Source organism: Ursus arctos, unplaced genomic scaffold, assembly GCF_023065955.2.
Source record: "Ursus arctos isolate Adak ecotype North America unplaced genomic scaffold, UrsArc2.0 scaffold_25, whole genome shotgun sequence".
NCBI classification, from domain to species: domain Eukaryota; kingdom Metazoa; phylum Chordata; class Mammalia; order Carnivora; family Ursidae; genus Ursus; species Ursus arctos.
Genome location: NW_026622930.1, coordinates 32,869,749 through 32,891,901, shown reverse-complemented (window position 1 = coordinate 32,891,901; position 22,153 = coordinate 32,869,749). Strand labels below are relative to the sequence as shown.

General features: G+C 33.5%; 1 protein-coding gene across 29 annotated transcripts in view; it reads left to right on the top strand.

Moving 5' to 3' along the window:
* Nucleotides 1-22,153, top strand: part of GPHN (gephyrin) — a 603,331-nt gene that overhangs the window by 433,487 nt on the left and 147,691 nt on the right. The window lies entirely within an intron of this gene.

The following is a 22,153-nucleotide window of genomic DNA, read 5'->3' as shown; positions in this document are numbered from 1 at the left end:
CTGCCATTTTCTCAAAATAACTGAGTTTAAATTATTCAACATGCTAAGATGCCAAATTTTGGGGTAGCATGTCCTGAACCCTATCATCCTGTTGTCCATGAATTTCATTATATGTTATTCTACAGGTACCTACCAACTTATAGGTGGGGCAAAGCAGTTTCCCATGAAAATAACTTTATAAATGGTGACCAGATTTCTAGACTACTGTTCATAACTGAAATAGCACTATAGTTTAACTGAACTGAGAGTCAAATAGACATATGTGGATTAATGTAGAAATCTGTGTACTATTTATAACATTTCTTGGGAAAATGCATTTTAACTTCTAACAGAATCCAGCCTACTGAAAGACATTTTTATTCTGACAAATTCTGAATGGCAACAGAATCTTTCATCCTATTTCTTCCCTCCAACAGCTCAAATGGGGCATCTTCCTTAGAATATCCATTTACTAGGGGAAGGTAAAGGGAGAGGGAAACTGGCAATTTGGGACAAGGACTTCTTCACAGCATCATCAGTCAGTGTTTGTTGAATGAATTTATAAATTGGATGTTGATATCAGGGGTTTATACCTATATAGTTAAATTTCAATAAGTTTCTATTGGGTGGTATTATTATTTCTACTATCTTTCTAGTGAATGCTGATATTTCTGACTTATTAAATGCCTTCTTCGTCCTTGCAAATAAGATACAGATCTTTGAGCCAGGTGAGCAAAGTAAAATAAATATATGACTGTTAATTAAAAGAGGTAACTTCTATTGCCTGGTCTATTCATGAGAAAGCTAATTCATAGTGAATGAAAATTTTAGTGGTACAATTTTAGAGGAATTGGGTCTCGATTACGTTGTGTGCATTTTGCTTTCTACTTAAAAGTTCAGCCAAAGTGCCAAATGAAGGTAAAAAACATACGTTGAGCTTGAAAGTCTATAATGGACTTTGATGTCCTGAGTAATTGTAAGAATTCAAATCAATACGGTTGTTATTCTTACTTGGTTGTTTATACTTTCAGTTTTGCTAATACTATCAATAGTCATGATTAGTCATCAAGTATCTATTGAGCATCTACACTACAGAGTAGACATTGCCATATTACGTATAGAGAGACTGTAGCAAAAATTAATTATAGGTCCTCGCTTAAGGATTTTACAAATTGGCATATTGTCTATGTTTTAAATCATATTTGTGTGTTCAGGCTGTGGTGTTCAGGAATAGTACTAGAAGCAGTGCCTTTGGCTCTGAAAATTAAAACTATTCAATGTTAGCATTAAAAAAGTCTATAGGGGGACACCTGGGTGGCCCAGTCAGAGGCTCAGGTCATGATCCCAGGGTCCTGGGATCAAGTCCCGCATCAGGCTCCCCGTTCAGCAGAGACCCTGCTTCTCCCTCTCTCTCTCTGCCCCTCCTCCCTGCTTGTACTTGCTCTTTCTCTCTCTTTCTGACAAACAAATCTTTTTTTTAAAAAAAAGTCTGTAGGAAAATCATCATTCTTCAGTCCTATGTTCACAAAATAGTCATGGGGGAGTTATTTTAAAATTCACCAAATTATTGAGTCCCATAAAAGAATTTGCTTAGGGCAGATTTTCTTAGAATAGATTTGAGTTCTTGGGCCTTATTATATAACTTTAAAAGTGCCATAATATTTCTTTAGGTGGGGCGCCTGGGTGGCTCAGTCATTTAAGCATCTGCTTTTGGCTCAGGTCATGATACCAGGGTCCTGGGATCGAGTCCCACATCGGACTCCCTCCTCAGCTGGGAGCCTGCTTCTCCCTCTACCTTCCACTCCCCCTGCTTGTGCTCTCTCTCTCTCTCTCTTTCTCTCTCTCAAATAAATAAATAAATCTTAAAAAAATACATTTCTTTAGGCCACATTTTTGTCTGTACAGAGATTACATCAGTGATTCTAACTTGGTAGTAGGCTTATTTAACTTATTCACCAAATACAGACCTCTTTGGTAAAGAGAGATAAAGGCAAAGCATGATATTACTCTTTATTAACATTATTTATTAGAGGAAAATGCAAATTTTCACCCTTTAAATGCTCTGCTTTACTAAGTTATCTAACACATTTGATTGGTATAGGAGACCCTGAAAGAAAGGACTGCAGTATGCAGTATAGGTCAGAATAAGTAACATATAGCAAAGGAGATACTGTTTATGTAAAGTAATTTATTTTTTTGAGTCCATTCAGTTGAATGTAAGGGCATATTTTGAATCCTATGGAATCCATTTTAATCATACTAATAGTCTTTCCCATGTATTTTTAGCCACTTACTTGTGTTTATCTAATGTTTCCTACCCAGTTATACAATTGCAGCTATCATTTTCCAAATTAGATTAATCTAAAATAATCCTATGTATACTATGCTTATTATTCAAGAGGTTTTTTAATATCCTTTTTATCTTTTCACAGCATCTCTAAGACAGAATTTTCATTTTATTCTCATTTTTAACAAACATTACAGAATTAAGAATTATAGAGAAGTGTTGAGCGCTTTTCCACAAGATGTACCCTATCATCATCAATATGCTAAGCTAGAAATAAAAATGGAGAATGTACGGTATCATTCTTTCCATTGGTTTTAAAAGGTTCAACTTGTATAGTTACATATATATAATGTCAGTATTTGATAGGTATGCTCATTTTTATCATACTTATTTACTTCTCTTCAGCTTGAATATTTTGGGAACACAGTCTCATGTTCAGTGACGTATTTTATATCCAGGAGTAAGTATCAATGCATTGGGTGATAAATTGAAACCACATACAGCCTTTGAAATACATGTACCTGCGTCATTTATGAATCTACCTTTTTAAAATGCATTTGACTTAATTTTCGTGTGACTTTTGTTACTACAGAAAGTGAAGAATTCTGAAAAATAGTAAGGTTATTATACAAAATATATAATACACAAAATATTATTTAAAATAATATTAATATATAAAATATACAAAATATTATTACAAAAATAAATATTATTATTTATAATAAAACAGCTGGATATGTATTATGCATAGGAAAACTAATATTGCATATATCCCTTGGAATTGAGAAGGCAGAAAAAGTAGGTATGTTGGTACTCAAATGTTTTGCATTTTAAGGGGAAAAAAAAGAATGAATACGAGAGGAAGGAGAGGGGAAAAAAAGAAAGGGAGGGATGAAGAAAGAAAACAAGCCCTGGTTTTTCATTCCCATTTCTGCTTCAGTATTTAAAGAACAGGTAATTTATTCTGACTTTCCCATATTAAATAGTTCAGTGCATAAGCAGGAACTTATAGAACAAGAGTGAATTCAGAAAGACCTTAAAGATCTTTTCAGATTCATGTTCCATGAAATCCTGAAAGGGATTTAGATTCATATGGACTTTTATAGCCATAGTTTTCAACTATATTAGCAATTTTCCTTTTCTAAATCTTCCTTAGGATCAGAAAAGGAGGGTCTATTTTTGAAATTTTATCGATGCCATTCTGCACTCAATATTGCCTAGAATCATAAGAATCATCTTGCTCCTTCCTTTTTTTTTATTTTTCCTCTTTGACAACTTGCTATTATCCCAGCTCACAGCAATTAAATCTAATTCTGTTTGGGCTACCATGCCTAAGTGTTCTTGTTAAGAAGCATGGATGGACTAATGCATGGCTCTTTGAGAAGGCTGCTGTGTATATCTGCACTAAAAGAAAACTTATAGCAGTCTAGCCCTTTTAATGCAGTATTGAAGCTGCAGTAATTAATGACAAACTTCTGTGCAGTGCTTGACAGAGAAGGGAATTCCTCAGTAATAAAAGTGGGAACTGAGGCAGAAAATGGTCTTCTGCAGTCAGATTTTGCTAAATTAGTCACAGGTACTTCTCAGTAATGGAGAAAGGCATCCCTTCAAAGGACACACATGAGTGGGAGAGTAGAAAAGAGGAGAAAAAAGAAAAAAAGACGCCATTGGACCCTGCAAGAGGTTGTTAATGAGGAAATATTGAGTCAATCTTCAATCTCAAATATTTGGCTGAGTCTAAAATACTTTGGGTCCAAGTAAGACTGATTTTAATTGTCTTGCCATCAGATTTCATAGCCTAATCATCCAGCCTTAAATATATCAAACATGACTTAATTTCGTCATATCCAAGACAATTCCAAACTTTTTAAAGCAAACTTTATAGCCACCTTTAATATTTTAAATGGGAGCATTGGTTTAATGATCAAGTGATCAGCACCCTTCATTAGTTGCATTAAGCATTATCTCGTTTCATATATGCATGTTTTACTTACTGGAAAATAAATTAAACTGGATGCTATTTTTCCAAATGGGAATTTTTTTTTCTTTTTTACTTTCACATTACAGTTTCATCTCAAAAATGTGGAAACAAGCAAATTGTTTGGTCCTGAAATTGACCATTTAATCTTTATATTCCTAAATCATTTTTGTGGGCATAAATTATTAAGTTTTACTTAATTTATATCAGGATGTTCCCAATGAAAATTAACGTTAGTACAGTAATTGAACCAGACAGCTATCAATTACTCCAACCTTTGATATGTAGGTTAATGAAGTTTAAACAAACAAAAAGTGGTGTATGAGCAGAAGCTCAGAAGCATGTAAATGGCCTCCTTTAGCTCATTTCCCTTTATACATAGCAAGTTTATCTGTAATCTCCCCCAAGTCATATGTTTTAGAGCCGTGTTACACAGTTCAAGAGTTAAAGGACAGGCGTGCCTGGGTGGCACAGCGGTTAAGCGTCTGCCTTCGGCTCAGGGCGTGATCCCGGCGTTATGGGATCGAGCCCCACATCAGGCTCCTCTGCTATGAGCCTGCTTCTTCCTCTCCCACTCCCCCTGCTTGTGTTCCCTCTCTCACTGGCTGTCTCTATCTCTGTCAAATAAATAAATAAAATTTAAAAAAAAATAATTTGGTTTAAAAAAAAAAGAGTTAAAGGACAAGTCAAAATAATCTTGGGTCATTCATTCAACCTCAACTGCCACCATATAGCAAGGGTCTCTGTAGCCATTCTCATTATTACATGTCAGTAATAGTAGCATTTCTAAAGTGTTCTTGGGCATGTAAGTACCACTCTTCAATCCATCTCTATCATTACCCTTTCACTTGTAATTAATTGACAGTTAACTTGCAGTTGATTAACTTTCAGATATAACTGAACTCTATTTCAAAGGCTTTGGTCTGAAACATTCCCCAGCTAGAATTATCTAGTTGGACTTTGTTTTACTAAGTCATTTATTCTGGTAGATGCAGTCATACTGTCATTGCTTTAAGTTATGTTTGAAATCACTTTGGCTTCCTTTTAAACATCCCATCCACAAAGGGAAATTTTGCTGCTGCTCTTAAGATTAGTCATGATGTGATTCTGTCTTTTCTCTTACATACACACACACCTTTTAAAATTTTGTAAGCTGCATTTTGAGTATGGCCTATTGACTTTTCAGATCAAAAATGATATTGGTGTTTTTAAGGTCTGCCATGTGTTTTAAAAGTTAAAGTAAGAAATGTGAAGAGAATATAAGAATCCCCATTTTGTTATTTATTACCTCATTTCCATTCACCCACTTTCTTACTGCAGTTCCCTACAGTTCACTTTTTCTGTGCTTCTTTTCCCTTTCCTTGTGTGTGTGTGTGTGTGTGTGTGTGTGTGTGTATGTGAGTGTGTGCATGTGTGTTTTTACAGAAACTACCTGTCTTCTTTATCTCTAGTAGTTTCTTGTTTTCCTTTCCTTTTTCAATGAATAATAACCCAACCCATCTCAGCCACTGAGGAAAGAGTATTAACCTTAATAATTGCTGTTAAAATGAGTAAGTATATCTCAGCTTGCTGTAAAGGAACAAAATGGGATGAGCATAGCTGCTTTAGTGTTGGACTGTGGCAACCCAGCCATATACTGTGCCTAAATTCTAAGCCAACCTAACTCACAGGAATATGGGAGAGAGAATCTAGAGGAAACTAGGATAAATGAACTAGGTATAATATTTCTACCTGTAAAATTTCTAAGTTATACAGTGAGTCTATGAAAAGACTATTTATAAAAAAGAATGTATGTGCCTTTTTCACCTTAGTTGAGTTAAAACATAATACTAATGAATCCAGGGTTACAGATTTGTAAAGCCAGTTAACTTCACAGCTGTTCTCTAATTATAGACTATAAACTTATCCTAAATATTTTAATACAGATATGTATGCAGGGGAAAGACTGAGGAAGGATGTGTTGATGGTTCAAAATAAATCCATCAAAAATTGAATGAGACTGGTTTTAACAAAAAATGTAATGGTCTATGTTATACTAAATTTTTAAAAAATCAAATGTCCATCATTTTCAGCAGTTTCTATTTTTCTTTCATTTTAAATAACTTTTGTTTTTCACGTATTCTGTGAAGAATATAGATAAGCAAAGAGAAAAAAATCACTCTTGAACTCCCGCATGTTAATTGTTAAAACTTAACAGAAATAATAGGGAAAGTGAATTAAAGAGAGGAGAAAGTAGGAGTTTCCTTAGAGGATATAGAATAAATAAAGAATAAAGAAGCATATATAGAAAGAATAATTATCACCAAAGGATTCCCTATGTGGAAAATATTTAAGAATAGCTAGTGTATAAGAAATTTAAGAGTTGGGGGGCACCTGGGTGGCACAGCGGTTAAGCGTCTGCCTTCAGCTCAGGGCGTGATCCCGGCGTTATGGGATCGAGCCCCACATCAGGCTCCTCCACTATGAGCCTGCTTCTTCCTCTCCCACTCCCCCTGCTTGTGTTCCCTCTCTCGCTGGCTGTCTCTATCTCTGTCGAATAAATAAACAAAAAATCTTTAAAAAAAAAAAAAAAAAGAAATTTAAGAGTTGGAAAGCTCTGCAGAGTCATCGTATTCCTCATTTAACACCCGAGCAATGCAGGACACAGCAAAGCGACCTGAAGCAACGCTGTGAAGCATAGAGGGAGTAAATTGTTTAATGATGAACCTGTCAGGCAGTGGTTACAATTTAACAACATTCTCAATTAATACACAGTGAAGGAAAAAACAATGAAAAATATATGACTTGTAGACATTGGCGTTGTGTTTGTTCTTAGACAAGAGGGCAAAAGAGTATCCAGATGATCCCAAATTCCAAATTTGAGAAATCTGTGCTAAAAGGTTTATGGGTATTGGCAGCTTCATGTAAATGTCCTTTGGTGAATCAGTTCCCTTTTATCTTTTTTTTTTTACAGTTCTCATTTTTGAATGAAATATACAATAAAGAATAAATAACAAACACCCATACACTGATCACCTAGATTTAACAAATGTTCATGTTTTATTGTAGTTTCTTTAGATCTTTTAATATGTTTTTAATAATTAAGGAATTATGACAAAGTTCAAGTTCCCTTTGCATAGAATTTTCATTATATAAGAGCAATACATTATATGATAGAAAATTAGATATATATTCATTGCATATATATGGCATATACTAACCCTGCATTTGAATGGTGCTGTATTTCTCAGGATCCCTTTTGCTCCTGTGACAACCTGATATATTCCTGCTTATATTTATTTTTAAAGTAACACTGGTTTAGTAGCATTTCAGTGATTTTTGATATGTGCTAGTGGAAATAAAATACACACATACACATATGATATGTTATATATTGTTGGAGAGGAAGAATTTTCCTTTACCCTTCAAAGGTTCTTTTGGCTGGTCTAAGAATTAAATTGACATGAGACAGATTAAGAAGAGAAAATTTTAATTTTGTACATAAGAAAATTTCACATACATGAGAGGTTCAAAGACAGGTAAAATGAGGTATTTATGCCATTCTAAGCTAAGAAATGGGATAGGGATTTGGGCTTCAAAAGGAAGGAAGGCAATTCACAGGGCAATAAGAGGAGGAGATGTTTGATAATTCTATGTTTGCCCTGCTGTACAGATAGGTCACTTATATAAAATTTATGTGTGGTAAAAACTCTCATTCTGGGAAGGACCCCCAATTTAAATTCTTCTAGGTAGTTAAGGGAGGGGCAGGGGTTTCTCTTGAGCCCACTGGATCTTGATTGCCTTCAGCTCAAAATAGTCCACATGCTTATTTGGCACACTTTGAGGATATTTGTTTGAACTCCTTTAATAAGCTATGTATATACTAAGTATATGTGTATATGTACATATATGTGTAAATGTGTATGCTATACACATACACACAAATATATATGATCATTTTCCTGTTTATTGTGTTGAGACAGCAATAAAATAAACTGGCCAGAAGTAAGCAATATATCTCAAAAACTGCTCTTAACTTACCCCAACCAAGCCATAATACCATAGATTTATACTAAAATACATAGGAAATCAAAAGGAATAAAACAGGAATGCAAAAGTAACAAAAGCACTAACACAACCAAAACACCCCTGGGCATCATTAATAACATTGTTCTGTTCCAAATGAAGCTTAATGTGATTTGGACATGGGTATTGATGATTGATGATTAACAGCATAGATATTCTTTATTACTCAGCTTTCACTAGTTTCCCTGTATGTTATATAAACTTTGAAAATGCCTCAACACTTCTATTTAAGTATAGATCCACTTCCTGGAGAATACTAACAAGTACAGTAGCTATCACAAATTAATAATACAGTATCACAAGAGCTTTTATGCAGAAATTTACAGTAAAACTTCAATAAACATTAAAGTATTCTCTTTTATCAGAGCTCCTTCATTGATTTTTATGAAATACCAAATTATTTTCAAAACACATTTTTTATGTCCTACTTAGCTGGAAACCTAAGTCTGAACACCTACTATGTCTCTTTTTATTACCAATATTTGGCCCTTCTGACAAATTACAACACTTTTCTTTGGTCTGAAAGAGGTTGCAAACAGTTTCCAGACTAAGAAGGATTGAGGAGAGCAGTTGCAGTACTTGACTTTTGACAGTTGATATCATAATCATCATAGCCATTATCATTCTGTCCTCTATTATTATCATTCTCACCCCTGTTATTATCATCAGACATTATTAAATGTCAGGTATAGATCAAATGTTCTACCTGCATTCGTTTATTTAATTTTCAAAACAATCCTATGACATGGAAACTCAACAAAGCATGAGCCTTTGCGTACTACCAGCTATTCCCTCAGTCTGGAAAGTTCTCATCGATCTTCCTCTAGGTGTCTCAGATCTTAACTCAAATGATACCTATTCAGAGAATTCTTCCTTGTCCACTCTATCTAAAATAGTTATACCCTATTGCTAATCACTTTTTATCTCATTACTATCTTTTATTTTCTTTATAAGCATTTATTACTAGCTGAAACGCTCTTACTTACATATTAGCTTAAGTGCTTATTATCTGTCTACTCCTATTAGAATGTAAGCTCCATGGTAGCAAGGTCCCTGTCAGTCTTACTTAGGTTTTAACCCCTGCACTGGCATTGGGTGTATGCTCAAGACGTATTTTTTCAGTAAATAATTACCATTACCCTGATTCTTGCATGTGTGGAAACTAATGCTTAAAAAGTTAAAGAAATTTAGCCAAGATAATGTAGCTGTTTTTTGTCTGCTTAAAGAAGGAGTCATTGCATGTACAAGTCTCTAGCTTTAGCATATCAAATTAGCACATGTTCTTGGACCTACAGCTATCAGGCCTACGTTGAGATAAAAATTTGCACACATCTAATATAATCTTACCTATCCTCTTCATTCTGAGAGTGAGTTATATAAATAATATAAATATGAGCTTACACTAGTATGAGGGAATAGAACCAGTAATGTATATAGAGAAAATGCAAATTTTGCAAGGTAATTAAAGTGGACTGAAACAACTCAAACTACTGATAAACCTAAATTTAACAATATTCTAAGAAAGAATATCCCTTCTTCTTCAGGCTTTTTCTTACACATGATTTTTTAGCTTTTTCTATTTAAAAAAAAAAGTCTAAGGAGGGCACGTATTGCATGGTGCACTGGGTGTTATATGCAACTAATGAATCATGGAACTTTACATCAAAAACCAGGGATGTACTGTATGGTGACTAACATAATATAATAAAAAAAATTACTATAAAACTAACTAAATAAATAAATAAAATAAAAGTCTAAAAGGAAGCTTCATTCAGAAAATATGCATACTATATTTTAGCTTTGTTACATAGTAATACATGGTCAATATATTTATCTTATATAATTTTTACATTATCTTGCATTTCTTTGATTGTAATAGGTTGTAGGAATTTCCTGTAGGAATTTTTCATGACTGAATCTTGACAAAATAAAGTTTATATTCAAACTGAGTTTTCACTAGATTTGGGTAAAAGAAACTATGAAAATTTTTTGTGTATTAAACCTTGGAAATTATATTTTAGGTCAGATTTTTAAAAGATACAATGTATATTTCATATAAATGTATTCCATATCTAATATGGTAAACTATATTAATATTAAAGTGACTACAGTTGGTATTTCATACAATCTTAGAAACCAAAGGTATGCACTAGGAGACAAACTCTCAAAAATAAACCAGAATTCAATTAACAGACAAATTCTATTAATAGGCATTCCGAGGCCATAAAGTTCTCAGGTAAAACTGTGAAAGACTTTGAATAGACGAAAATGATTTTTGGCTGTCTTGTCTAGGGCACCCTCTGGACCATCTCCTCTTTCATTGTCTGAGCTGTTGTACAACACTAAATTGTAGTATGTGAATAGTAATGTAAATGATCCTAATCCATAGAAATGCACATTGTGTCTATTTGGAGATGCAACTGATTTTTGTTCAACTATTCTGAAAGTTCATTTCAACATTCCTGATGGTCCATGTATATGGTTTTTTTTAATTCTTTTTTGGACCAATTGGAACATTTTTCTGGTCCTCTTATTAACACTTAAATAAAATCTTTGACATATGTTCATTTTATATTTGTACAAAAGTCATGAATTTATATGTTTGTTTTTTTTTAATTAACTTTTGGGACACCTGGGTGGCTCAGTCGGTTAGCATCTGCCTTTGCCTCAGGTTGTGATCCCAGGATCCTGGGATCAAGTCCCACATCGGGTTCCTTGCTCAGTGGGGAACCTGCTTCTCCCTCTGCCTGCCACTCCCCCTGCTTGTGTGCTCTCTCTCTCTCTCTCTCTGACAAATGGGTAAATAAAATCTTAAAAAAAAAAATTAACTTTTAACGCAGTTATTCCTTCTTTATAAGCTAAAAGTTCCATTTTAATGGCAATGGATTTGCTGCTTTTCCATTTGATTTAGTCCAGACATGCAAAACTTGAGAATTCAGAGAAAATGGAAAGGACATATGTAATGTAAACAAACTATATCTGTAAACTGTTTACTTGGTTATATCATAAGAGGCTTGGTTAACATAATATGTACCACACAGAGTTGCAATATAAGGCTTTAGAAAATTTAGTTCTTATCTCCAGTCCTCAAAGGAGTATCCTAAACATTTTCTAAATCATTGCTACTTTACTAATACGGTGTAGAAAATGTCTTTGCCTTTGTACATTTTTCTATGTGCCATATGAATGCTAGCCAGGCATTTAGAAAAATAAAAACTGCAGTATAACATACTTTGATTTAGAAAGGAAAACTATGTAGCCACACTCTTATGGTGTATTATACTCAGTAGAAGCAGGAGTTTGGGGGTTTTTTTAATGAACAAATAAGTGATATGACATGACATTTAAGAATGTGTAGGGGAAAAAATGCGTAAGGAAGGAAAATAATTTTCCATCTACCTTTCTGAGTTCTTGGCTGTGACCGTCTATAACAACGACAGATTAACAAGAGAAAAACAAACAAGTTTATTAACATGTATACCTCATGTATATTTGGGAGTAACTCCCCAAGATAGCCTGAACCACCAGCTTAAATACCGTGTTTAGCTAAAGACAAAATAAAGTGGAGGCAGAGAGGCCAGTTATGGGGAGGTTATCAGAAAAAAACAGTAAACAAGAGTAAGGTTTATTAGACAGATTTAAATCCATGCCTTTTCCATTGATAGCATTTTCTTGTGATTTAGATCATCCTTTTCTAGGTACAGAGAGGGAGATACCCTTATAAATGGAGATTTCTTTTCTAAATGTAAGTTTCCTTTACCAAATGATAACTTCTACTCTGTTTTCAGAACTTTTGTGTCTACTGTCTCTCAAAATAATCAGCTAAAATAATCTTTATGCCAAAAAGGCATATTTTGGGGTGGCGTATTCTACTCCCCTTATGTGCCACCCCCAAAATATGACATATTGATTATTTTCAGTTAAAGTTACTTAAGAAACAGCCAGTTCAAGAAGGACACTCCCCAGAAAGCAGGAAATAAATCTCCTGTGTGAAAGGTACCCTCCCTGTACCAGAAGGGGAGAAGACATCCTTACTACCAGAGATAGGGATTTTAGCTCCAAGAAGACTACATACACAAACCTTATTTCTTCACTGATTTACCCCCCCCCAGCCCACACTCCTTTGTCTTGTCAATTCTTCACAGATTTTTTTGTTTCTTTGTCTAAAAGATATAAAAGCTGAATGCTTTGGTCACTTCTTTGAGCCTCATATCTCTGGGGTTCCTGTACATACAAAATTAAATTTGTTTTTCTCCTGTTAATATGTCATATGCCAATTTAATTATTAGACCAGCCAAAGAACCTACAAGAGAGGAAGGGAAGAGTTTTCATTGTCTATAGCATATTCTGCTACCCTTAAATGAAAACCGAAGAGAATATTAAATCTAGTTAAAAACTCAGTACCTTAAAACTCTATGTTTAATGAAAGCCAATGTGACATTCTTCCAGAAATGCCAGGAAATGATAATAATTACAAATGCTCAATAATTCAGGGTTTCATATTATTGACTATATCCATCTTTTAGGCTCTAGTTCATAAAATTTAGGTTTTCTTTTTTAACTTTCTATTCACAAACTTACCTAATCTTACTTGTTAGAGCTGTCAAAATCACAGAAGAAATTAGTCAACATTCTGTGTTACAGATGCAGAGTATCATCCAAACAAAAGTAACAACAACAAACATAGTAATAGGTAATGCTCATATACCATTCACTGTGGGCCAGATACTCTTCTAAATCAAACACTTCACATGTATTAGGTCAGTTTCTTCATAACAACCCAATGAAATAGGTATTTCTGTTATTCTCATTTTATACATAAGAAAACAGATACCTAAAAGAGATTATAACTTACCCAGTTTTATACAACTAATAATGGTAGAGCCAAGATTCAAATCTGGCAGTCTGGTTCTGGAGTGCTACTCCCCAGACTGCATTTCATACCAGTTTTCCTTCACTCCTATATCCACATGCCTATTTTGAGTGGTTCTTATTGCTAAGAGAAATAGTCAAGAGCAAAAAGCCATGAAAATTCAAGGACAGATTAGGAATGCAGTGATTGCCACTGGTAAATTAGAAAAATACCAGTCATTTACTGGTAAACAGAGAAATGAATTTGGAAGTCAGGAGGGCTAAGTTTCATTACAACTTTACTGTGTATAACTAAAGGCAATAACAACCCCTGCTTTCTCATCTCTAGATTGAAGATAAATTACTCTGTAAAGTAGTTAAATATTCATCTAAAGATTGGGAAATGTTGTCAAGAATAATCTGAAATCCCTACGAGTCAAAAACTATTTTATTCAGCTTTGTTATGTGTATATAATTAGGTAATATATATTCCTTGTATTTATCATGATCAACATCAAAATTCTCAGAACAAACATCAACTCAAAAATATTGTTGGTACCAAAGGGAGACCAGCCTGAGATTTACAAATTTTCTAGAAATCATTGAAAATGACTCAATTTAGAATTAAAGCTTTATGGATAATACATTAAGAGTATTCACCATTGATATTCAAATTTGTATCCCTTTGAGTCATGATGAGAACCAGTTCTGTCCTTAGTTATGTTCTACATATCATTGTATCTCTTTGAGAATGAGAAGCTCAACAAGTTACCTATAAAGCAGCATAAATAGGCTTTTGATTTTCAGTGTTCATTATAATTCACATACACCAACTGTGTAAACTGCTATAGTTCCAGCTTCTTTGGAAGAAGTCAAAACTGCAAAAGAATTCTTCACATTTGCCTAAGAGTTAAGAAAATCAGTGGAATTTAAGGCAATAATAATTCATGTATTAGTGGGGAAACATTCAAGAATAGTCCTCTGGAAAAGACTGTAAAATTGTACTGCTTACAAATATTGTCTGTGTGCCTGAAAAAGCTTACATTATACATAGATAATAGCATTGTTGCTCTTATCTGTGATCAACATAGGACTAAGATTTCAAAGAATAATTAGTTATGGATATATAGGTGTGTGTGTGTGTGTGTATGGAAGTTCACCTTTTGTTAGAGAGTTTTAAATGTGATGACTTCTAATGATTATTCCATTTAATTAAATATCTGAACCAATGGGAAAAGAGCAAGTGAAGCAGAAATTTTTTATAAGCCTGAGCTCTTTTAACTTTTTGATAAACGTATTTCTTTTTTGTTTCTTAGGTGGTCTATTAAATGGGCAGTTGGTTAATTTCATGACCAATTTTATATAATTTTCTCAAAAAAAGAAGAACTTCTTTTATATATGATTTGATAAAGGGCAGCCCGTGGAGGTAGGAAAGATTTCTTAGAGCAGCAAAATCCTGGAGATAAAAGGAAGCTTGGAAAGTGTCTATTTCAGAGTTTTTTAACCTTTTTTCTCCTATGGAGTCATTTGGGAATCTGGCAAAGCCTACAGACTTCTTTTCAGGAAAGTATTTTTAAACATATAAAATAAAATATGTGGGATTACAAAGAAAACTAATTAAATTTAAAATCATTATCAAAATATCTATGAAAAACAAATTGTGTGATAATGCCTCTTTTAAAATGCATTAAGTAACTAAATCTAGCAGCAAGTCATTAGACTACTATAATTTGAAATCTTGGTGAATATGAAGAGTATTTTAAGATATCCATAATAATCTGAAGCAATAGATTCTATCATTTTAATGTGGTTCATCACCTAAGCTCATAATGAAAGAAATTAATAAAATTTACTTAGGTTGGTGAATATAAAAATTTTCATTTTTTTCTCCATCCCAGTGAATGGACTCCTGACTTTTATCCACACGTTCTCTCAAGGGCTCCATCATCTTCAGTTGAAACCCCTGGAAACATTATCACTTTACAAATGAGGGAATCAAGTCCCATAGAATTGAAATAGCTTGACTAAAATCATACAACACAGCATTAGATTAATCCTTGCAGAGGTAACTTCAGACCTTAACTCAGCCTTTTGTTGAAGTTTTAGTCTAGAAATTGGCGGTTATAGTCTGTCATTTGTCACTGATTCATGGCATGATCTGGAGCAAATTCTTTGTTCTCGTTGTACCTCAGACTCTACCTAAGTAAATGTGGGTGACTAAAAATCTAAATAAGGATAATAATAATGACTTAGATTTGTATTGCTCTTTTTATTTATAATAGTTTTTACTTTCACATACAGTATCCTACTTAATTTTCCCCATTTTATGGATAAGGAAATTAAAACTCCAAGATGTTAAATGTCATGTCTAAGGTCACACAGCTAAGAAAAGGATAAACCAGTATCAAAAGCCATACCACTGGACTCCAAAGGACGTTCTTTTTATCATGCTGCCTTTCATGTCGTAAATAAACCAAACCTCTGAGTTCCTCAGTTGAATATGTGTTGTGATAACATAAATCTGATTAAACACAAATGAATTATCATTATGATCAGATGAGCCAAATACTTGTACCCTAATTTATCCAGATAAAGTGATGAATGAATGGAACTATGGAAAAGAGCTTTTCTAAACCATTCTCCATTTTTTATATAAGAATTGAGAAGATAAATAGAATTTAAAAGTCTGAGATTGTAGAGTTGTTCACTTAATATTGTTTTAATCAAAACTGTCTTTCCTTCTGTTTCTGGGTAGGCTAAAGAGGCAAGTAATCTAAGTAAATGCCAATGAGGTCCTTTTTCTCTATCCTTTTACGTTTTATTTTGATGAGTAAATGATATTTAGAGAAGTTTGTTCTTTCAGAGATAAATCACTCTTAAATGAGTTTAATAGGGTAGAAAAATTAAAGTCAAAAGAGCCATGCTGCATCAAGAATCTCTATCATCTCTGTCATTCTAGTAATGTGACCATGTGAGATAAAGAATATCTTGTTCTCTTAGAAAATAAGGAAACTGCTTAACCTGACCTGAAAGCTTTAGTGTAGAATAACCTTTATTGGACTCCAATGTCACTATTTGACTAACCTTAAGTAATATAAATAGTAATGTGTTTTCCAAATTCTTAAGATCATTCTGTGAGGAGCTCAGGTATGTCTTAGCTATAATCCACATGCTTTTTATATTACATTTCTTAATATTAGCCCACCCAAATAAAAGTCATTTTTAAGATAGTACAGGAGTGGCTATGATCATACTTATAGTATAAAAAATAAATTTTAATCTGCTGAGATGAAAAAACATGATTATGAAAAAAACTATGATTATTACAAAATAAACATTCAGAATTAGCAAAAGTTTACTCTGTACAAAGAACTATATTTGACATAGTACGAAATGTAAAGAGAATTAAAGTCAGATCCTTTCCCTCCAAGAACCTATAATATATTTCAGGACCCTTATCAATAGCTGGAATATGAGTAACTGTGACAACTCTTATAATAGAAGTTCAGATAAGAGGCTTTACGAATTTAGGGGCGCCTGGGTGGCACAGCCGTTAGGCGTGTGCCTTCGGCTCAGGGCGTGATCCCAGCGTTCTGGGATCGAGCCCCACGTCAGGCTCCTCCGCTATGAGCCTGCTTCTTCCTCTCCCATTCCCCCTGCTTGTGTTCCCTCTTTCGCTGGCTGTCTCGATCTCTGTCAAATAAATAAATAAAATCTTTAAAAAAAAAAAAAAGAGGCTTTACGAATTTAGGTAAACCTAAAACTCGATTGTAATGATGGTTGTGCAGCCATGTGAATTTATTAAAAGTCATCAAACTATATTCTTAAGATGGGTGAATTTTGTGGTAGGTAAATTGTGTTTCAATAAATATATTAAAAGTTTAGGGAAAGAAGAAATTATTTCTGATTGAGGAACTTTGGGAATAGTTTTTGCAGCTGGTGCGGTTTAAGCTGGATCTTAAAGACAAGTAGTATTTGAATCAGAAAATAAACAAAGGGTACCAGACAGATGAAACAGCTTGTCTAAGGTCTAAAACAACTTCCTCAAGAGTACAAGGAAAATTCTAGAGGAGCTAGTTCAGACTTACCTATCTATATGCCTTAAATTATGTGGCCCGCATTCCTACCAGTACATATGGCTATATGGCTATGACATTTCCAAAAAGTTTTGGTCAATCTATCTTGAAAAACTTATAACTTATACATGGATTTTATTTCTTTCTTTGGGTCAAAAGGAAGAATTTGCCTTCATTCTGAGCTGATGTGGAAGTTACAATGAGAGAGTGTGTGATTACAGTTATTTTACAGTTGTCAGTGCCTCCACTGATCATAGCATAATCACAACTGTCATTTGTTTCTACATTTATAGCTTAAAATCCCTGATACATGTCTTATCTCCCTCAAGCCCTTTAACAATCTTTATTTTCCCCATGAGGAGCTGAGATTAAAGGAGGACCTAGAGCCTAGAATAATAAAGACATGCTAAGGGAAGGTCAAGATATTCTGGCCTACTAAAAATAGGATGAGGGAGAGAAAATGGTGATATAATAATCTTCAAAAATTAAAAATCTAAATTGCATGCCACACATAAACCAAAAAATAAAATAGATGAAGTTAACTACTATCATGAATAATAGGAAAGCAAAGTTGCAATTTTTTTTCTAATGAGCTGAAACAATTCATGTTAAAATAAGGTTTTTTTGACAGTAGAGAAGAGTACATGGGAAACTTAGTAACAATTTCTAAATAGGTAGTCTTTTTTGTTTTTTTTTTAAATGTAAAAAGATTAAGATTAAATTGCCTTTCCAGACCATTGCCATAGAATTTCTCAAATTAGTAAGTAAGCAGATATACAGAAGCTTAATTTCTAATTTAAAATGTGACTGCTGGGGGGTACAATCATGCTAAAAATAGAAAGAGAGGGCTTTCTTTATGTCCATCAAAGATGACTTCTTTTGTTCTTGTTTGACCCCATCTGACCCAAGTGCTCAGAATTTTTCAGTATAGATTTATTCCTAATATTTGCAAGGAGAAAGAGTACAAATTAGCCTGGTGAGCAGCAAAATAGAGGCAGTTTTTATGAAACCTGAGTTGTGTTAACCTGCAATCAAATATAATCTCCATTTTAATATTTATACATCTTTATATTGTTATGAACCTATTCTTAACATGGGCTTTATTTTATTTGTTTCTCTCCTCCCTCACTTCTGCAAAAAGCAGAAGGGAAAGGATGTTTGTTATTCACACATTGTACCCCACTAACTGGTGTTATACATCTGGCTTCCACTGGAGAGCCCCTGACATCGCAGGGAACGGTGATCAAAATTCCACACATTAGCTTCAAGCTGGGGGCTCGTAGCTACTGCAGCATTGAAGGGGGTCTTTTCCTGGCTTCTTTACAATAAGCATGGTGATGGGATGGTTTAAGGGAAGAACACCTCTCAAATCACGTGACCACTGCTGCGCTTCCGTGTGTCCTGCTTTCTTCATAACAGCTTGGCACTACATTTTTTCCCTGTATCTTAATGGACTTGTGTGTGTACGAGTGGGAGGGGGTGGGGAGAGTTGTCAGTAGATGGTTATACATTATGCATGCATCTTTCAGTGTTAGAGTGATGTGCCTTCCCTTATGTGTCACAGATTATGGTCACAGATTAAATCTTCTGTGTTCCTGAGAGATTGGACTGTCTCTCTTACTGGTGTGAGATTCATGTGTTTTGATATTTACACCCTCAGTTGTTCTTCATGCTGCATTAAACATAAGTAGAAATGTTCTCCCATAAGAGTTAGCTTTTCATGTTGTGCTGAAAAAGTCTTCATTTCTGTGTAGCAATTCATGTTATTATAACCTATGGCTTTCAATTGTACCTCGCATAATGAAGAGCTGACTTTAAACACTGTGCTATTCTTGTTTTGACCTAAGCATAAGGTAAGTCACTTCTCTAACTGTATCTAAAGATTGTGGTTGTTTGTTAAAAATTTTTTCAGCTTTGTTTAAAGCATTTTCACTTTTTTCTTTACCATTTATTACATGCTCTCCCCTCTTTTGTTTTCTGTTTCATGGCTTAAGATTTCTTACTGGACAATGTGATCATCAGCAAAAATTATATTACACATGTAAACACATGTTGAAATGAATTAAATGAATTATTTGATGTCTGAAAGCAGTCTTGATTAGTAAATGAGTACCTATGTTTTCAGTAAGTCTCTTGTGTTTTTCATTTCCTCCATTGACGATAATATAATAATGCTGTTTCTACATATTATTTTAGTTTAATTCCAGCTGAAAGGGGGCTTATTAACACCATAAAGTTAGATGTTAATTATAGTAAAATAATATAATCAAAAAAATAAAGTAATAGATAATCCAATACCATACCTTTCATTTTTAATCCCTTACAAATTTGGGATTAAGTCAGAATCTCAGTTTCATTTTGTTTTTCAGACTTCCCTTTGCTTGTTTGTTTGTTTTTTTTTCCATTGACTAAAAAGCCAGGGTAAGATTTAAAAAACAAAAAACAGTAAACCGTAAAACTTGGGACAGACCTGTGTTACCTTCTTTCTAGTCCATATGTGTGAGAACAAGAACAGTAATTGTTTCTTGACTTTATTCTTTCAAGTAAATCCCATTACATTGTGAGTTAGGTATAATCTTCATATTGGGATTTTATAAAATTAGGTAAATATTATAAAGATGACCAGTTTCATGGTACAAGAAAGAGGGGCAGCTGCTTGTGTATATATATTTTAAATGTCTTAAAATTATTTTCTTCAGTTTTTTTATATATACTCAAGATCACTAATAAAGAGGTTCATGAAATCATTGATTTTAAGTGATTTCCCTCAAATCTGGGTCGAATAGCCAATGTAATATAAATGAGAAAACATTGGTAATACTGCTGTTGGCAATTTGTTCAGGGAACTGAATTGTTTTTTATCATCCAAATTTCTCTTCCAAAGCCATGAAATATATAATTCTAAACTCAGGCACCACAAAGCAAGATTTTGGGTTTCATTATTAAATTCTTGCTATGAACAAATTTTTTAATTTTTAAGCGACCTAAGGCAGGAAGAGGGGTTTTTTTAATTGCTGTTTTGGTTTGGTTTGACTTTTTTTGGTAAAGCTAGCTAGTTCTTCACCACCATTTCCATTTAGATGTTATATAAATCTGTTGAAACATTTGATGAGACAATTTGAACTACTCATCTGAAATGCTCTGTTCATTATAAATCTCTTGTTTCTATCCACACACTAGCTCCACTCTAGATTGGAAGGGCTTAAAGATGAACTCTGGAGGAATAGAGGCTACGACTTAAGAGTAACTATTACTGATCAAAGGAGCTGCTTTCCATTCGCAAACATTGCTTTGCGCTATGGGTTTGGGCTCCTTCTGTTTCTACATCTTGTTGAAGACTTTCTTGACTTCCATTTGACTTCTTTGAACTCTGTTTTTGTCTTTCAACATTTCCCCCTTTTTTTTCCTTCTCTCTCCCAGATTTTTCTCTCTGTTAGCTTTCTCTTGTGTTCCTTAAACTGCTTTTTAAAATGTAGTTTATCTCTTTATTAAACTTGTCTATTAATTTGTCTATTAGTATTTGTTTCTTTTCTCTTTTAAGGCTCTAGTGGTCTAGTTACACCTGTTTTCGTTCCATGGTATGCAAACTTGCTTGTTTATTTTGCAGCAAGTTCGTTAGTGATTCTTACCCTCTTAGTATGAATTTTCAATAAGAAATAGCAGGACATTTTGCATTTACATAATGTCCCTTTCTATAAGCCCATACTTTCTTATCTATTGTCTAGACTTACTTCCCCAAACTTCTCTCTCTTTTTCTTTTTCTCACTCTCATGTCTTCCTTCCTGTATTTTTGTTTCAAGTAGTCATTAATTTCCTTTCCCATTTGGCCCAGAATTGTTTTTAATAAAACTTCTGAGTTAAAGAATATAAGAATATGATCTTTCAGATGAGCTTCTTCATTCTAGTGTATTCTAAACTAATTAAATAATCTGGGCCAAAAGAGAATAACTTTAACACCTGGAATTATTTTTCCCCTTTTTTTGGTGTGTGTGTGTGTGTGTGTGTGTGTTTCTTGTGTGTATGTTTGTGACTTTTTTTATTGTTGTTGTTTCTTTAAACATTAACAATTGTTCTTTTCAGGGAAGGACAACCATAACCCACCCTAAGTTGCAACATTCCTTTCATAAGTTGTTTCATTACAATAGTAGATTGTGTTAAGCAATAGAAATTAATTTGTTGTGTATATATATCCATTTGGGGCAAGCTGCTGTGGAATGGGAAGAAGAGGTGTGCAGTTTAAGTACAATTTCCTCTGATATTAACAAATGTTAGTGCCATCCAATGTGGCTCTTGAATTCAACACAAACATTTAAAAGAATGTTCCACTTTGACCTAAACTATTTGAATCAAAACATAAAGATTTCTGATTGATAAACTCTATTATAAACACCTAAGAACTGGTAAATAAATAGGTTCAATTTTATTGATTTCCAACAAAGGCATCTTTCATAGCCCATATTTTATTTATAACCAATTATTTTTAATCAGTAAATAACAAAAGTCATTGGAATCACACATAAATATTGTATATGAGGATTTCTCTCTTTTCCCCTTAACATGTATAATTAAAAATTACTACAATGGAGTATTTTATTATAACTTTTATTGAATTGCATTATTAGTCTAGTTGAGAGCTATCAGAGTGCCTTAGGATTAGGGGTCTGTATTCATAGCTGAATATGTGGTAACATTTTTTTCCATGTACTAATTTCAATGCACATCAATAAAAAATTGCCTTTGGTTTTGCTTCTGTCCCATTTATAATGTTGTACCCCCAATTTTTTTCTAGAAGTGTACTCTTTCTTTACAGTAAGAAAAAAATTTTGAAAATATGGAACAAATGTGATATATTTTTACTAACATGTTATGATATCTGAATATATTAAGCCTTTGCTCCTAAACCTCAGGAGCTTGCCC